This window comes from Heterocephalus glaber, unplaced genomic scaffold (assembly GCF_053883595.1).
Source record: "Heterocephalus glaber isolate CG9 unplaced genomic scaffold, H.glaber_assembly_v1.0 deba00001097, whole genome shotgun sequence".
NCBI lineage: Eukaryota > Metazoa > Chordata > Mammalia > Rodentia > Bathyergidae > Heterocephalus > Heterocephalus glaber.
The window spans coordinates 4,742,403-4,759,547 of NW_028258191.1; the positions used below are offsets into that span (position 1 = coordinate 4,742,403).

At 32.8% G+C, this 17,145-nt stretch overlaps 1 protein-coding gene across 32 annotated transcripts in view; it reads right to left on the bottom strand.

Annotated features, from left to right (window-relative positions):
* Mbd5 (methyl-CpG binding domain protein 5) overlaps positions 1–17,145 on the bottom strand; it is a 437,449-nt gene that overhangs the window by 290,241 nt on the left and 130,063 nt on the right. For 30 of the 32 annotated variants that reach the window (XR_015450821.1, XR_015450822.1, XM_087210018.1 and 27 more), the window contains one exon: positions 757–849. The gene's annotated coding sequence lies outside the window, so the exon portion shown is untranslated. Of the gene's footprint in view, positions 1–756; positions 850–5,726; positions 6,097–17,145 lie in introns of those variants that run through there. The other 2 variants (XM_087210029.1, XM_087210024.1) reach the window with 1 other exon arrangement.

The window sequence follows — 17,145 nt, forward strand, 5'->3', positions numbered from 1 at the left end:
CAGGCAAAATTTTACGCTGCTATTGAAAAATTCATCCTTTCCAAGTAAAAAGTTTTGATTTCTTTTAGGAAAAAACTAAGATTTGATTTTATGGTCTCCATTCCTACTTGGCAAGAATCCTCTGGCAAGCAGACCACATTCTCTGTAGACTTTCATTGTCCCCACTTGACAAACTGTATTATTTCAAACATCCTTTTATCCTCAAACTTCACTTGTAATTTATCAAAATATAATTAGAAATTTATATTCACAGAAGAATGTAAGCAATCAAGGGAGGGACGAACAAGGGAAAGGACAGGTGAGGTCAGGGGAAACCCTTGAAAAGTCATGAAATAATGAGGTCTGGTATTTAAAGGTAATAATCCTACAGGCATATAAAACTATGCTAGGTTTTGTGGAGTAAAGTCTTAACATGCAAAAAAGAAACAGTGTAGTAAATGATATGAATTATGTTTTCAAGTAATATTATAGTAAGTCGTGCTTAGAAGTTTAATGGCGTTACTTCCTCATTCTTCTTAATTGCTTAGTCCCTTCTATAATAATGTATCATTTTTTAATCAACTGTTACAAAAGAACAATATTCTCTTGTCAAGATGGTATTAAGGTATAAAAGTTTGTGTCTGACTATCAAGGAATGTGCTCAAGAGGTCACTTAGGAACTGTGTTGAAAAGTAAGCAAATATAGCAAGTGTATTTATAATAAGGCAAACCTAATCATTGAAATAAAATTATTTATGAGGCTATAGTTTAATTTACCTTGAGTGTCTAATTTCTAAAGATCTTGTCTGTAAACCACAAGCCTTCAATATATCCTTCACACATGTAGAAATTGTCGTTTCCAATGTTCATCTAAAAGAGAAACACAGAAAATATGAATTTGAAGCTTATACATACTTTTTGATTTAACTATAATAGAAAATCTTGAACTTATGACTTATGAAAGTGTACATTATAGAACAGTGATAATGAATCTTTTAGAGTTTTCAGTAATTAAAAAAAGCCTGCTATGGCACCACTGTTATAGAACACACTTTGTATAAATAAAAAGCGGTAATTTTGAGATTGTCCATTTGGCAGAATCAGAAAGTTCTACCGAACTGAGGTTTCAAATCTACCTCATAAAGATGAGCATTTTTTATTGTGCTGTTATTTGACTTTCTATGAAAAATTCTAATAAATAATTTTGAAAACATTGATTCTGATGTCCTATGTGAACACAGCCTTATCCTAGAAAATATTTCTCTTGTTCAGTATTATCATATTATATTCTTGATTACATTTGAATTGACAAAAGAGCCAAAAAATCACAGAAATCAACAAGTTCAATGTTATACTGTCATTAAAAAAAGTAGAAATTCTATCCCCCATATCACTTAAAAAGTCTGAATCAGTACTTTACATCAACTTAGGAAAAGTTATTAGAGTAGCCCTTTTAAAAGAAAATGAGAAAATGCCTTCTGATTCCCTGATAATGCAGTTTGGGAAACAGGATTTGGATGCTAGAGTGCCATGATTTTAGTATATGGTTTTGAATATTATGGATTCTCAAGGCAAACATAAACGCTATTTTGGATTAGCCAATGTCACTCTTCCAATGTCATTGTTCCATTGTTCAAAGGAACAATATCATTTTTCCTTTGGTCATTTGTGTCAATTCCTGTTTCCTAGTTCAACCTGTACTTTAAAAACACTTTAGATACTTTCTAAAAAATTACGACTTAGTTGTTCTTTAGATAATTCTGATTTTATTATCATGAAATAGACCCAGGACCTAGGTATTTTTAAGGATCAGTATCTTTTCTTCCACTTGAGAAACAATTTATCATCAACTATTTGGCTCTTTCTACATATTAATAATAAGACATTAACTTCCAAAAGACAGTGTCTACAGATGTCTATAAGAAATACTAGGGGCCAGGGATTTAACTCAGTGGTGCCGCACCTGCCTGGCAAGCACAAGGTCCTGAGTTTGTTTCCTGGTAATGAAAAAAAGTTTACTAAAAAAAAAGAAATACTGAAATATGTATTTGCTAATCTGACTAATAAACATATAAAATAACTTCAAAGATTTCATGACACATATAAACATATACACAAACATACTTCAGTAAACATATATTTTAGATTATATGGATCCAACCATGATGAAATGGGTAGTTGCAGGGAATCTCAAACTATAATGCATTTAATGACTGAATGTTTTAAAATGTAGAATCCCAAGAGCCATGCTCAGATTCTGATTCAGAAGAACTAGGTTAAAGTCACAGATTGGCTAGTTTTTATAGTCGTCCTAGGCAACTATAAAGCAGCTCTACCATTCCTGTTAAAGAAGTGCTCTGAGCTTTTATGAACACTGCCTATTACTAGACTGTCATCATAGCATTTACAAAAAATAATTTTTGAGTTTTTTCTAAAACTATATTTTTAATCTGAAAGGATAATCCCCAAACCTGCTGGTTTAGGATTAAATTTTGAACACAACAGGAATTCAACAACAGTGTAGATAAACTAAGATAATGTTTATGGATTATATACTGCATACACTTTGGTATTCTCCTAAGAAAACTGTGTAGGCAGGCAAACAATAAAATATTTGTTACAAAAAGAAAAATTAGTTTATATTCTATAATAAAAACTTTAATTAAAACCTCATATATAACCAATGTGTTAGAATTTAAAATTTTTAAAGTTAACTCAGTGTGGTTGTTACTCTTTGATAGCAATATTTTCTCTGCTTAAATACAAAATCAAAATTTAATTTTAAAAAAGTCTTGAATTATTTCCCTTCAGGACAGATAGGCTGTTAACATTTTACTCTTGAAAATTCTTATAAACAGATTCAGAAATAGTTTGCAACAAAAATAATGTATTCATATACACATAACTGTGAAGATTCCTTCTGAAAAAGAAAACTGTAACAAACACAGGTAGTATCAATGATTTTGCTATATACATAACAGTGATAGAGACCTCAGTAACTACTAGATCTAAAAGATAACTATTCTTTAGGTTTTATCATCCTTGCTTAGTTTGGAAGTGCTACTAATAAAGTTTTCTTTATACACAAATGCACTGCAAATGAGCTCAGATTTTCGGTAAAAGTCAATCTATTGTTTATGATTAATGTTTTTTCCATGCCTATTTTATTTTATTTTATTTTTTATTATTATTATTTTTTAATAAGTGATTTTTTTTTTTTTGGTACCAGGGATCGAACTTGTGTCCTTGCGCTTGCACAGCAGGCGGCGAAACCACTGAGCTAAATCCCCAACCCCTCCATGCCTATTTTAATATGAACCAATGACTGAAAAATCACACACAATGCTATATATCAAAATAATTCAAGAGATCATATTACTCTTTAATGATTAAAAATACAGTTTCTGAATAACATTTTCAAGTATTACCAATGCTTGTCATAACTGGTAAATCTACTTGCTTTTCAATTCAGAAATACTAGCTAACAAGTATTGAGTTCTAAATTCTAAATAGTATTGCTAATTTAATCTTCCTAAAGATCCTAAAAAGTGTTACCACTTACATTTTAAGAAAGCTGAGGATCAGAGAGATTAACATGATTTGTGTTCCGTTCCATAGTTAATTACTGTAAGAACTGCATTTCAAGTCAAGCAGTCAACAATTAGGTATGGTATTTCATGAAGGCCCCACACAGTAAAATTATTTTCCAACTGCTCTGGAAGCCTCACTAAAATGTTTTTGCCTCAATTTCTGTTTTATACCCCCCATCCTCTTACACCATTTTTCAGGTTTCCCATCTGCAAAGGAAATACCAACTTCTCTTCTTCCTCACAAAAAAACTGACTTGTAGGTTCCATTTAGCAATACCCATATTCTAGTCTCTGTGCAATTTAAATAATAATTCTGTAATAGAAATGGTTTATTTTAAAACCTTAGTCTTGCTTCTGAATATAATGTTCTATATGCCTAATCATATGATCCATTGTTTGGTTTAATAGATATACATTTGTGGTTTTAGCATATTTTCAATTATCTTACAAAAATTATGCCTTCCTAAAATACATTACTGTACTCTCAATTTTAAAATGTGGTAAAATGTAAAGGAAGAAATCATGTTTTCTAATTTCCCTGAGTTACCAGACTGCATTTAAACAAACTTTCATAGGTGATTGTTTTCACAGCTTAGTATGTACGCAACTTTTAGAGCCCTCAAAATTCCATTTATTCTGATCTGATAAGTGACTTAAAAAATTGTAATTCACATATTTCATATATGGTTGAATGGAAACAGATCATAGCAATAAATAATAAAAACTAAAATCTCATAGTCTTTTATTTCAACAAAAATCAAAGAATTAAAAATACTTTAGCTTATGTTTGCTTTTTAAAAAGAGCCTGAATTTCTTCAGCATAACAAGAACTCTAATTATGGAATCCATGAAGGTGTTTTCTTAACTTTTTATAACAGAATAAGTTTAACTTGAGCATAATTCAAATCATTGCTTACTACCAGTTAAGACCATTAGTACGTTTATTTCAAATCACTCTTTCAATGGACTCTTAAGTTACTTTTAATGGCAAAAATACAACTATTATATTTTTGTGCCAAGGAGCAGAAGAGTCCCTCACTGAGTATGCTCAAATCACTTTAAAAACAAAGACTTAAAGATTATTCTAAATCCTGTCTACCAAATAAGCCTTGCTGTTAGTCCTCTTCAACTTGTCTAGATGGTCTGGCTGCAGTAAGATGCTATATTTAAAGTACAAAGAAATTAAAGCTCTGTGAGAGTTGGTAACATCAGGGTGTTCAAAGTAACAGTAAATAAAATATTTTCATTAGAGAAAACAAATATGCAATATATTTTTTCTCTTCGCACCAGAATTTTCTAAAATGGTTATCAAATCTGGACATAGTAGCTCTTCAGCTGGAATAAACAATTTGCTCCTATAGTCCACCTTTATTCTATCCATAATCTAGGGAATACTATTGATTTTTGTGTATAATCATATGAAACACAACTCTGAGGTTTTTCAGAGAGAAAGTAAAATGCTTTGTCAAATATAGAAGCAAGAACATGCATATTAACATTCTACCAAGCCCAGGCATAAACCCATGCCACTAATCCTAGCACTCAAGAGGTAGAGGCAGGATTGCCCCATGTTCAAGGCCAGCCTGGGCTACAAAGAAAGACCAGTGAATGGGCTAGTAGCTCATTTGTTCCTTTAATTCTACATAGCCTTTTCCTGATCTCAAAAATAAGGTGCTTGAAAATCATTACGAATTGAGAACTAAACATTGAGAAAATGGACGTAATTGCTAAGGAAAGAAAAGGATTGGGATACTGAGATCACATGAACATTAAAGTCAATGTTAATAAGTTTATAATCACTTAAACAAAAATTTCAAAAAAGCGCTAAGTAAATATAGGATCAGTGACAATTTATACATCTTTAGTAATCATTTCTACTTATTCTTTCATGCTCACTAGAATCTTTTAAGAAGTTCCTCGGTGCCAGTGTCATAGAAATACTTATAAAGCTATTTTATTTCAGGAAATAATGTTCTATCCTTTCTGCCATCCATCCATCCTTGTATCCATCCATCTATCCATCCATCCATCCATCTATCAATCACCTATCTGGGGGCTCACTGTCTGCTTCAATCCAAATACTGGTACCCTTAGAAGTATATAACCAGGATTATGTTATGCTGTTTTCTTCAATGTTCTAAGTTTCGCATATCCTACCTCACTGGTACCAATGAAGTGCAATTTGACATCCCAGATTTAGTTTCCCATAGAAGCAGCCTGTCTCAACGAGGCAAACAACTCTGCCAGAAGAAAGATATCATCTTTAATAAGGTGCTAGAAAATTAGCTTTCCACATGTTAAAGATTAAAATGAGATCCATATCTTTCATCATGTACTAAACTAAAATCAAAATGGATCAAAGATCTGAATATTAAATCAGAAACACAAATCTGCCAGAAGACAAAATAGGTAGAACTCTTGAAGTCATTTGTGTAGGCAAAGACTCTATGAAGAAAACTCCGATCCCACAAGAAATATCACAAAGAATCAACAACTGGGATCTTATTAAAAACCTTCTGCACAGCAAAAGAAACACCAAAACAGTGAAGAGACCACCCACAGTGTGGGAAAAAAAATTTTTGCCAGCTGTTTCTCAAAGGACTAATATCTATAATATATAAAGAAAAAATATCAGACCCCCAAGTTAGAAGACCCAGTCCAAAAATGGGCACCTGAAATGAATAGATGAAGAAGTAGAAATGGCACATAAATATATGAAAAAAATGTTCAACATCACTGGTTATTCAAGAAATACCAATTAAAACAACATTGAGGTTCCATCTCATTCCAGGAAGGATGGCTATCATGAAGAAATCAACCAATAACAAATTCTGGTAAGGCAAAGCTGTGGGGAAAAAGGAACCCTTTGTCACTGTTGATGGGAGTGTAACTTGGTACAACCACTGTGGAAAGTATGGAGATTCCTCAAGAAACTAAAACTAGAGGTTCCATTTGACCCTGCTATTCCTCTTCTTGGTATCTTCCTGAGTCAAAAACATCATAGCACAGTGATATATTAGCACAATTTATAAAAGCTAAATCTTGGAAACAGCCTAGATGCCTATCAACAGATGAAAGGATAAAGAAAATGTAGTTTTATATACAATAGAGTACTACTCTCCCATAAAGAAGGATAAATTTGAGACATTTTTAGGTAAATGGATGCACCTTAAGATCACAGTTTTAAGTGAAATAGGACACATATGTTTAAAATAGCACATTGTTTCTCGTGTGTGAGAAACCAAAAGTGTAAAATTGATGACCAAAATTGATGATATTGGGAAATATGAAGAAACTGTTTAAATGGAAAGGGGAACAAGGGAAGGGGAAGAGGAAAGGGGATGAACAGAAAAGGGAAATAAAAGAATAAAAGGAAAAAATGTAATCAAAGTTTTTAAAAATAAGGAGGGGAAGAAGGGTTGAAGGGAGGGGAGTGCAATGGGGGAAAAGGAAGCATCAAGATATATGATGTAGAGAAACAAATTTCCTAAGATAAATGTGATCATTATGTATATCAAAAGTACACCAATAAAATTAATTAAAAAAGATATTTAGGATATTTATTGCAGAATATGGTGTTTATAACAATGTCTTGTATAATTGATATTTAGTAAGGGTAGATTTCAAATGTTTTTACCAGAAAAAAGATCAGTATGTGAGGAAATGCATATGTTAACTAGCTTGATTTAATACAGCTTGACAGTGCAGAGTTATCAAACTTAAGTGTATTCTGTTTTTCATATCCACCATGAGCACATAAAAATTTCTCAAAATCGCTAAATGAATAAATATAAAAAAAGGAATGACTGTCAGTGATTTACAGGCATAGCATGTTAGAACTGAAAGGCACCTTAGAGGCTTCTAATCCATAAGCACATTCAGCTACCTTATCTTTTTTTTTTTTTGGTACCGGGGATCCGAACTTGGGTCATTGCGCTTGAGCAGCAGGCAGCGAAACCACTGAGCTAAATTCCCGGCCCTCAGCTACCTTATCTTTGACAAAGGAACCAAACACCATCACTGGAAGCAAGACACACTCTTTAATAAACGTCGCTGGGAAAATTGGTTGCCAAAGACTGACCCTAGACCTGTATCTTCCACCATGCACTGAACTAAAATTGAAATGGATCAGATTTAAATAAAAAACAGAAACACTTAATCTTCTGGAACACAGAATAGGTAAAACTCTTGAAGACACAGTCGTAGGTAAAGACTTTATGAACAAAACCCTGATCATATAGGGAATACTACAAAGATTCAACAACTGAGATCTCATCTCACCTTATTAAAAAGCTTGTGCATAACAAAAGAAACTGCCAAGAGAGCGAAGACAAAACCTACAGTGTGAGAAAAACTTTTGCCAGCTGTTCCTCAGACAAAAGACTGATATCTAGAATATATAAAGTACTAACCCCCCCCAAATTAAAATTCCCAATCCAAAAATGGGCATCTGAAATGATCAGGCATTTCTCAGATGAAGTAGAAATGGCAAATAAATAGATGAAAAAATGTTCAGCATCACTGGTCATTTGAGAGATGCAAATTAAAACAATGCTGAGATTCCATGACACTCCAGAAAGAATGGCTATTTTCAAGAAATCCACCAATAACAAATGCTGGATCAGCTATGGAGAAAAAGGAACCCTCTCCACTGTTGGTGGCAGTGTGGGGTGGTGCAACAATTGTAAAAATCCTGTAGGAACTCTTCAAAAAAACTTAAACTAAAGGTTCCATTTGGCCCAGCTATTCTGCTTCTTGATACCTTCCCAAAGGAATCAAAAGTATCATACCACAGTGATATACACACACCCGTTTATTTACAGCTATTACTTTGTAATATCTAAGTCTTGAAGAAGCAAAAATGCCCATCAACCAATGAATGGGCAAGGGAGATCTAATTTTTTAATACCATAGAGTACTATTCAGAGATAAAGAAGAACAAGCCTGAGGCATTTCTAGGTAAAGGGATCCACCTTGAGACCTAATTTTAAGCGAGATGAATTGGACACACATGTTTAAATGCTACATTGTTTCTCTGGTGTGACAAACCCAAAGTGCAAATAAAGACCGAACTGTGTAATAGATATTGGAAAACGGGAAGAAAATGTTCTAATGAGAAAGGGAACAAGGGAAGGAGGAGGGGGAAAGGAAAGAAGGGACAAGAAAAAAAAGAGACTAGAAGGAAATAATGGAAACAAAGCTCTGCAAATTAGGAGAGGAAGAGGCCTTGAAGGGAGGGAAGTGGAATGGGGGAAAAAGAAGCAGCACGATATGCACAGGTACAAATTCCTGTGATGAAAGCGATCACTGTGTATATCTCAAATACACTAATGTTTTGCTTCCAAAAAAAGTAGCCTGTCTCTTACTCATGGATTATTTAAAAAATGACTATCATAGCCATCACTTCCATTTTCTTTAATCAAACATCATATCCTGCTTTTCCTCATTGTGATTACAAATGGGACTTGTTTACATTTTCAGAATACTAGAAATTAAGTATTTTTCCAGTGCTGAAAATTTCTATGGAGAAAGGAAAAGGGATTATAAGAAAATAACAGTGATAACTACTGCTGACTTTACCATTCAGGATTATGCTAAAATTATAGATATGATTATTGGAGAGGGGAAGGAGCATCAGAGAAAAATTCCATGAATCATGGTAACCTTGAAGGTTCTTTCCAATTCCATTATCTCATGAATGTATGATTAGTAATCAATAGAAATTATATGAGCCATGAAGAGAAGAATGTTTTGACAAAAGCATTCACTCATTAAACACCAAAGTTATATGAGAGTCAAAAAAGAAATAATAAGCTTTTAATAGGATATCATGAATATTTAAAAATTCTAAAGCAATACAACAAAGTATAGACATTCAGTGTACCAGTCAGCAATCTATTACCTATCATTTAAATGCAAAGTTAAAAGTAAAAAATATTTATTTTATCCTATTTCAAGTTTTGAAAATTTTTTGTTGGCATACGTTTGTGGCACACATAATGATTCCACTCATCATGGGTAGTTGGTACATGCACATGACATATCTTTTTTTTTTTTTTTTTTTTGGTAATGGGACGAGGATTGAACTCAGGACCTTGCGCTTGCGAGGCAGGCGCAGTGCCACTGAGCTAAATCCCCGGCCTGACATACCTTAATTTTTTCCTTATCCCCTTCCCCTTCTGCTCCATCCATCTCTTGGACTCTTTCAGTATATACTTTTTGTATATGTTTGCAGTACTTAATGATCACATTCCTTATAGGGACTTAGTACATGTACACAACATATCAAAATTTCTTTTTACAACTCTCCTTTCCCTCCCTACCCTCTTCCCTCCACCTCTTGGTTCTCTACCCATATGCTAAAGATCTGTCTCACTAAATCCCACTGTCTATCTTATATTTTACTCTTTATTTATATTTTGAATTTCTCATATAAGGGACAACATGCAATACAAAAGCTTGTATGTCTGATTTATTCCACTTAACATTATGGTTTCAAGGTGCATCCATGTGCCTACAATTGACTCAAGTAAAAGCAAGGAAATATTAACTTGCTGAGTCAACACAATAAAACTAAAACAAGTCAAATAAAAAGTACCAAATTAAAAATTGTAAAAGAATTGGGATTTAACTCAATAAAAGAAGATATTCTGGTGGAGATAAAACAGAACATAGGTCTATGACCTTGAGACCTTGAGTGAGAAAGAATTAGAGACGGAGATATAGGAGAAGGGAGATTGTTTTTATGAGCAAAATTTAGAAGGTCCTAAAAAAAGTAGGGGCCAGGGATTTAGCTCAGTGGCATTGTGTCTGCCTGGCAAACACAAAATCCTGAGTTCGATTCCCAGTACTGCAAAAAAAAAAATAAAAAAAAGTTCACTGTATTTCAAGTATTTTGATAGTGCCATATTTTGGGCACTGGACATAAAAAAACTATTACCCCAAATCAAAACCTAAATCTAAACCTAATCTAAAGAGAAATTTTTTTAAGTTATCATAAATATGTTTCAATGGCTAAAGAAAAATTTAGATACAAATATAAACCACAATGCTTTATTTAAATGGTGGTATGTCAAAGTGATTCCAATGAATGGAAATGAATACATTACAAGGGTATTGTAGAAATTATAGTGGCACATGCTGAATCAGAACTCAGAAAAAGAGTTTTTAGAAAATGTTCCCTATATAACAACAAAAATCATGATGTTAAAAGAATTAAGAAATGCAAGGTTAATTCATTAATTAGTACTAGTCAATTAAGCCTAATTTTAGAAAAAACTAACTAGGGAACATATATTTGAATTAACTTATCAGAGATTTTAAAATAAATATAATTTTAATCAACTATATGCTATAAGACTTTAAATTTTTTCTATGTTAATCACTTCTTTCCAGTATTTATGACATTAATAATGTAATGCATAATCTTTTTATATAATACATGTTTCAGCCCAAGCAAATCTTGAAATTATCAAAACACAAAAGCAAATGTCCAAAATGAAACATTTTATTAAGAAAAATCCTTAAGACAGGAGCTTTAAGACAGCCTAACTGACAAAATAAGTAGCTGATTTGGAGAAATATTGAGAAATTATAAGAGAAAGTTATATTGACAGACAGAGAGACAGACAGTGAGCAAGTAAGGGAGGGAGAAATTTACTATATAATACAAAGAAAATATACCACAATTTCTTTTTTTAAAGATATATATCATAATTTCTAATAGGCACAAAATAATAGCAGTATGAAGTTTTAGAACTCAGATGGATAACTTATAACATATGAGTATACTGAAAAAGTAAAATAGAGAAAATGCAAATACACATGAGAATAGAGCATCAGATCATTTTTAGTGATGCTGGAAAAGGAGGCAGGTTAAAGTGACTAGAACATCAAAGCAGCCAGTGCTTAGGGAAACCACCGGCCTCTGACTTGGTGCATAATTTTGGTGCAGACATTTATAAGAGAAGAAGAAATACTGTAATGTGAGAAATTCTATGAGCCAGCAGTAATGCTTGATTTGATCATTTCTGAAAACAGCTATGCTTTACCAAAAGAGAGCAATATTTCCCGATTCTACCAAGAACAGCTCAATACTATGCCAACTTGCCAAATAATGAAGAGTTTATATAGGGAAAATAGCACATTGATGCAAGAATAAAATCTTTGTAAACAAAAAAAGATGTCTGGATCACACAAATTACCTAAAAGAGTAAACAAAGATGGAGTCATTTTTGACTTGTTGATAGATAATTGAGAAATCAAAAAATGAAATCTGAACATAAAAGCAGGTGTAGCCGTAAACAGCTTCTGAATCACTTTTGTTTATCAAAATCAATATTTTTGAGATGTAACAAAGGAATATAATTTTAGATTTCACATGTGACAAAAGCTATACAAATAAAGTATTTCTAGACACTTATAATTTGTGCTTATAAAAAACTGAAATGACAATGCAGAAAATTATGTGACTGTTTAAATCAAAACATTATCAGCCATTTGAGTCCACTAAGTCTTAATAACATCTCTCACAAATAGTTTCAAATGCCAAATATTAAATGTTTGTGTTGTTGCTATCTATAAAGCTATGATTTTCCAGTGATTTCTTAGCATGAGGGATACAGCGGTAGATAGTGCTACTGATATAGATACTTTAATAAAACATTTATATCTATAATTTTTTAATAAATATATATGTATATGTCATAGAATTTTAACTTGACAATATGTAGAAATGAAACAGTATGGTGGGTTAATTTTCAGTAAAAATTTAATGTAAAATGTTTAAATATAATTATTGGTGAGTTGCAACAGAGAACACCTAATCATTAGCAAGTAAAGCAAAAATAAAATGAAATATTCAGTTCATACATGGAGAAAATAATAAAGACAAATTACCCCAAAGCAATGAACATTTTGACAGTACATGCCCATATACTGTGTTGAGCCAGGTGAGACTGTCCTTTTTATTACAAAAAAGGTCAATACTGGTACCTCTATATGGTTGAAACTAAAAAGTATTAGAACTAATATATTCAGTTCATTTAAGTGTATGATATACTGCAATATAAATGAAGAAACACTATATTCACTGCACAAAATCTGTAATTCAAATGATTTTTCTACCATATAAAAGAAAATGAATAAATTCTATGAGCAATTTCACTTGTTTTCAAATTATCATGAGATTAGACTTTCTAGCAAATTTAATATACATAGATTATGAGGTAAAAATCATTGTTTTTGGTTCCTTCTGGATGTAGATCGAGAATATGTATGTAAAAAGGGGAAAGTTGCAAATAAGAGCAAATTCAAATTTGGCAAACAAGCAAATAACTGATGTCCTATTAGAGTAATATCAGCTTATTCTTTTAAATTAATGCAAATTCCTAGTTTTGGAACAGTGAGTGAAAAAATCCTGTTAACTGGTGATTAATCAATGGATGTAATTGACACAGAACCACATACTTCTATAATAGTTTAGCAGAAATCACAAGGATGAAATTTTTAGTTGTGCCTAATGCTAAAAAGGTTTTATAATTAATATATAGTTATTCATATACTCATAACATTAGTAATTATCATTCTGCCTGAAAAATGGTTGCTCCTTTAAGCTCTTAATAGGTCTCTTGTAGAGAATCCTCCCTCACCAAGACTCCTTCACATTTTCTAGGGAGGTTAACATGTGATATAGCAAAGATCTTCCACAATTCTGATACTCACTTTGGTTAATGCTTGTGCCATCCCAGTTATGTACAGTTTTCAAACCTGTCTCTTATCAGTAAAACATGCCTAGTAGCAGAAGATTTGAGCTTGGGGTCAGACAGGGTATATTATATTAACTCCACCATCTGGGTCTACCACCAGACCTTTTTGAAATTTCAACTTCCTCCCTTGAAATGGGAATTATTACTAGCTATCTAATAGGAATATTTGTGGATTATACAAAATTACATAAAGTGTTTATCAGCATATAGTAGGAATAACATTTACTTTTATTTCACTTTACTAGAAACAGTAACTTGTTCATGAAAAAATAACTACTCTTGTGGACCTTTAATCACAAATGGGTTGTGATTCAAGGCAGGCAAAGCTCTCAGCCATCTCCTGATTCCTACCTCCTTACCACTAGACTTATGTGTTTTTGTTTTTTGACCCTAAGATTTTGAGTGCTCTATGACCATTTCAGTGTTTGAAAGGTTGCTTTTTTAAATTCAGTTTTTGGCATGTTAAAAATACATCTTCTTTTAGTATCAAGGTAGCTGTTAAGCATTTTATTAGTTTATTTGGTACATTAAGTTCTCTGAATATTAGATTTTAGTGTCTTAAGATCTTATTTCTTTACTATTTTTATTATTTTCAATTCTTTAGAATTTTAACTGCCCTTAAACAAATATATTTGAGCACTTTAAGGGTATCAAGGTCTGTTTTAGTTTAGAGCATAGGTAACAGTAAGCGTTTTATTATATATATTTGTACACATAGAAGAGGAAGAAGGGAGGCACTAAAATGCATTTTTCTTGCTTTCACTGTTAATACTTTATCATTTATATTGACTGCAGTACTTTAAAATTATATTTAAAATTTTTCAAAAGGGTGACTTTTTCCCTCTCATACCTTTGCTAATATTTATTGGTATTTGATGACTAATAATTTTAACAGTTTAGGTCACAAAATATAGAAAAGGGTCTATATCATATTTTAGATTTCAAAAAAATTGAAAGAGATCATCCTTATAGATGTCAACTTTTTTAAACAACTGAACAGTATAAAACAAGGTGTATCAGTTGTCTTAATGGAGGCTCCCCCAGAAGCAGGCCCTGAAGCAAGGAGTGGGTAGACCATTCATGTGGGGAACAGGGAAGATGCTAAGAGAAATACAGGCAGCCAATACAGGGCATAGTATTAAGCACTGTATCACAGTGACCAACTGAAGCTTAATCCCATAGGGAAAAACTTGGCAAGTGGTGTGAGACATAAGCCTTAGAACTGCGTGAACCAGGGGCAAGAATGTGTGCATGTGTAAGGGTAGGGGTGGGGGGAGCTGGTATTTATATGCTGAAACTTGCCAATTACTGCTTAAAAGTTTTCAGTGGCTTCCCGCAGCTCAAAGGCAATCAATCATATAGCATAGATGCAGAGGCTGGCCTTTGGAAGACTGATGTACACAAAATGACAAGGGTTCCAAAAGCCTAAGAGCAGAGCATTCATATCCTTTATTGTATTAGTAAAATCATTAGGCATCCACAATCATCATAGTGCTAATTCTGAGAAAGTAAACATAGCCTTAGAAGCTGAAGGTATGCTAAAAATAGCTAAGTGGGCCTGGGATTTAGCTCAGTGGTTTCGCTGCCTGCTGTGCAAGCACAAGGACCCGGGTTCGTTCCCAGGTACCAAAAAAAAAAAAAAAAAAAGCTAAGTATTACTTGTAGTACAGCAGCTTTTAACTTCTCAATTCAAAATGTTGATAAAATAGAAGTCTGATACTAGAACACTAGGAAACACAGATAAGTTCACTCACTATCAACCTATGCTCTCTTCCAAGACTTAATCCTTACAGATTTGTGAAATGCCCCAAATACTAGCATGAACATACAGCCACTAAGTTCTAGGATAGGAAGAATCATCCAAAACAACCAGCCTAGCAATTGTCCTAGCAAATGGCTACATTTCTACTACAGCTTGAAGGCAGATACACCTTTTTTTTTTTTTTTTTTTAAGTATGGCTGAAAATCATTTGGAGAATCCACAGATACCTTGAGTTGACACTTTCTTAAGCTATATAAAATTTCGCTCAGTTCTGAATTTTTCCTTAGCTATTTAAAGCCTTTCTTGGTCCCTCTTGGTACTCTTGTAACATTAGCCTTAGAGCCTCCAGTTTTGGGGATTATTCTATACCATTTATTTTCCTTGGGGTCAAGAAAAGGTCCTGACAAAGAGGGGCTCAGCTCCAGGTTCTGACATCACAATAACATCAGAGCTTTTTTTGATCAATAAGATGCCAAATTACTATTTCTTTGCTCAATGTGCAACTCTGCATCAGAATGTATACCTGAATTGATGATGGCTGTAACAAACTGGATGGGTAAGCTGTTAGCAGTGTGGGCCAGACAGCAGTGTCTCTGGTCACATATTACCCAGTGATGTGGATTTAATAAAAAGGAGTAATATTTTGAAAACTAAAAATATCAATAAAAATACTAAGTATATGGAAGCTATTTATCTGTTATCAAGATGAATATGTGTAGCTATGAAACTAATTTGTGGTTATGATTAACTTTTGGCAGAAGACACGGGGAAGAAAAGGTAGAAAGTAGGGATGTGTGTGATATGAAGTAATATTTCCACCTTAATCTGTATTATGCTATAAATCATACTATTGAAGTCAATTACACTTGAATTTACTTCCTCTGAGTTATATTTTCACAATTTAGCTGCTAAGTATCAAGTCTATTGCTATTGCAGAGAATAGTGCCTCAGAATTTGTCAGGATACCTCTGGTATTATGCCAGAGTTACTTTTTTTTTTTAATAAATTTATTCAGAGTTACTTCTAAAGTGTAGGGCTGGGATTTGGGGTTGGGATTAGGAAGTGCATTTGTAGGGAGACATAGAGGGGAAGCAGGAAAGAGGTAGCAGGAAATGAGAAGGATGAGTAATTAAGAAAAGTACTTTCTTCCTTAAAATAAATAAGCCTGGAAGAGAAATATGGTGCATTAAGCAGCAAGCACTTACGAAAAAGGAATAAAACTGTATTTTTGTATACTCCAAAAAATAGTTTGCAACATAAAATTATGTTATTAATAAAAATATTTATGTGGAGTATGGCTAATATCTTATTACCTCAAATTTTAATAAGAATAGAATTTTACAGCTGGAAGGAACCCTAGCAATGCTTGAGACCTTGTCTTCCTTTTCAAAGTGAAGAGAACACAGAGAATAAAGGCTGATTTGTTTAAGGTCATGGTCAGTGACAGAAGATAGGCTAAGACCACGATCTCCTCATTTCCTCTCAAATGTTGTTTCTACAGAGACTTTTATAATATTATTAACATAGGTGTTTTATTAAATTCCCAAAACTTCTGACTCGAATTCCACACTATAATGCCTTCAATATAAATAATACCTTCAGGAAGTGTTATTGGCACTGCATACCTCCCAATGCTAACATATCTGAAACCCGTACCTCTATTTTTAATTCATTTTGTTATTAAAAGAATATGTGAGAAAACATGTTTGGATATGGTTATATATTACGATTTAAGCCTTGACTGTAGGTAGTCTTAACAATTCCATTAACATGGAACATATCTGAATCACTGTATTTTTATTTAAATTTACAGCAAGTCACCAGTCTCAAAGATAAAGCTGTATTCTAAAAGGCATACCTTTGAAAATTAAGCCAATTTAGGAAAAGGAGGGAAGTTGACTTGATGCACCTTTTAAAAAATTACTTCAACACTCTAACCCAAAGTTTTTCCTTTTTTGCCTGTGTCTACAGTTTTGATTTTCATTCCTCTCTAAAAATGCATACAAATATGAAAAAACCCCCACCTTTAAGTAATCCATAAGAGGTT